This window comes from Lutzomyia longipalpis, chromosome 2, assembly GCF_024334085.1.
Source record: "Lutzomyia longipalpis isolate SR_M1_2022 chromosome 2, ASM2433408v1".
NCBI lineage: Eukaryota > Metazoa > Arthropoda > Insecta > Diptera > Psychodidae > Lutzomyia > Lutzomyia longipalpis.
The window spans coordinates 36,097,352-36,099,534 of NC_074708.1; the positions used below are offsets into that span (position 1 = coordinate 36,097,352).

Here is a 2,183-nt window from a genome sequence, read left to right on the forward strand (position 1 = left end):
TGGCTTAATCTTTGAGACAAGCATATAACTACTGGCAGGATCAACCAGAATAATGTCATATCAATTTATGCCATCAATAATATATACTCGACACATCACATGACATGAAGAGCATCATTATCATCAATTTACACGACACACCTTACTTAACGTACATTACGATGTCCGTAATGTAAGTCAACTAGTGTATACGTATAACACATTCAAAAACACACCACCAATACTCACAAGTTTCCTTACATACACATATCAACAAAATTCACTAATATTTCAATCTTTACATTTTTGAAACTCAATACATATACAAATTCATTCGTGTGTAGAAAGATTCAGCAAACTCACATATAGTATGTTTGCATTATCTTCTTCCAAACCTTTTCTCTTCTAAACTGAAATAGAAAAAGCTGATTAACTTTGAATAAATTATCCTAAAATACCCCTGTTAATAATTTTCTGGTAGTCCTATGTGAAATTATAAAATAATTTCAAATGATTGTATTTTTGACAAAAAAAATTGTACATTATGTATATACGTCAATTTGACATTTGATTCCACTCATACTTCAAACTCTGATCATATTTGGAGCCTTTAATTAAATTCTTACTCCTTTTGGGGATATTTAATGTTTCAGCATAGTTCTTAAATTCACGCGATCATTGAAGAAGTTTAGATAAAAAATTTCACTAAAAAATAACTTATTTCCTCAACGTGGATGTTTTGTAACTTATACCGCTTTACTAAAGTTGCAATTTTACACAATTTTTTAAAAATCCTTTAAGAATATCATTAGTTGATTAACTGATTCATACATTTTCTTCAATTCAAAAAGATTTTTTTAGAAAGATCAAAATTTAGAAGTCCTTTCCACTATTTCGCCTATTAAATAATCTTTAAGTACTACCATGTGCAAGAGATTCAATATGGAAACGGTAGGTTTTGCAATACGAGAAATCTGACATGTGTGTAGCAGAAATAGCGCTTCAAATTATACAAACGCTCCGTTAAACATTTGTCAGTGAGAGAAAAATAGTGAAAAAGTAAAAAATCCTTCGTCCCTAACATAGTTTCCCGCCTTTGTATCAGGAAGTCATTTGCATTTTAGTGCACATATACCCAATTAATTAGCGCCTTAATGAGTTATTGTAACACAAAGGATTATATGGGAGACTCATGCTCTAAATTACATATAGATACACGTCAAAAACACTCACATCGGTCTTTGTTGAATGTTTGAAAATTTTTTTTGTGTAATTTTTTTTGCAATTTTTCTTTAGCAATATTTTTTTTTACTTCATTTCATTGAATTTTCTTTTTTATTTTATACGAAAACTTTATTAAAAAGTTTAATTAAATTACTTTTACTTTTTAACTTTTAATCGTTTTTAAAACGAAATAAAATCAATCGCAAAGTGAAATAATTTTTTTTAAATAATTTTTCTAAAAATGTTTAAATAAAATGTTTTTTTTAATAAAATTTTATCGCATTTTACGCTATCGTTCCATCATAGGAATATTCTCATGATATAATCGTTGTTATGTATAGACAGACACATCGCGTTCTGTTGAAAGCGAAAAATACATACATATTGGCTTCTTTTAAACAACATGAGGTACTACATGCGTATAAGAGAGCTCTCTTTCTTCTTTTCTTTATCGTTTCTCACATAGCAGCTCATGAGTTAAGCAATATCATACACGTTCCCTCACAGTATCTTTCACATTTTACAATTTTTGTTATTACAAAAAAATATATTAACAATTTTTTCTCTTTTTGTACGACGCTCATGAAGAGATGCCACAATTGTATCAAAGATATGACGCTGTGCAATATTCAAAAGTCCATAACGCTCAGAAAAGATTACTGTGATAACCTCAATTGTTGGTTATTGTGCTCCATTGTTGCGGATATCAGCAGCTGCAGTGTGAGAAAGTTCATCAATGATGGTGACATCTAAAAGGTACTATGACGGAGTTGTTGGGCACCATTTTCCCTGAGAATGGAATTGATGTGAGCCAACGCATATCCATGTGCTTCCACGGTGCTACATTCAAGCGCTGCAATAAAATCTCCGCTGAGTTGATCCTTGTGAACATTCCATGTCGTCTCGGCATTTTGGGGATTATTGAATTCCCGGATCAAAATGTCGTCCAAAAGGTCGCCTAATTGACCATTTACACGCTG

General features: G+C 31.0%; 1 non-coding gene across 1 annotated transcript in view; it reads right to left on the reverse strand.

Moving 5' to 3' along the window:
- The window catches only part of LOC129791481 (small subunit ribosomal RNA), a 2,039-nt gene extending 1,988 nt beyond the window's left edge, over positions 1–51 (reverse strand). The window contains exon 1 of the ribosomal RNA XR_008750715.1: positions 1–51. This exon is cut by the window's left edge and continues 1,988 nt beyond it. This is a non-coding gene — a ribosomal RNA (small subunit ribosomal RNA).
- Positions 52–2,183: the final 2,132 nt, after the last annotated feature.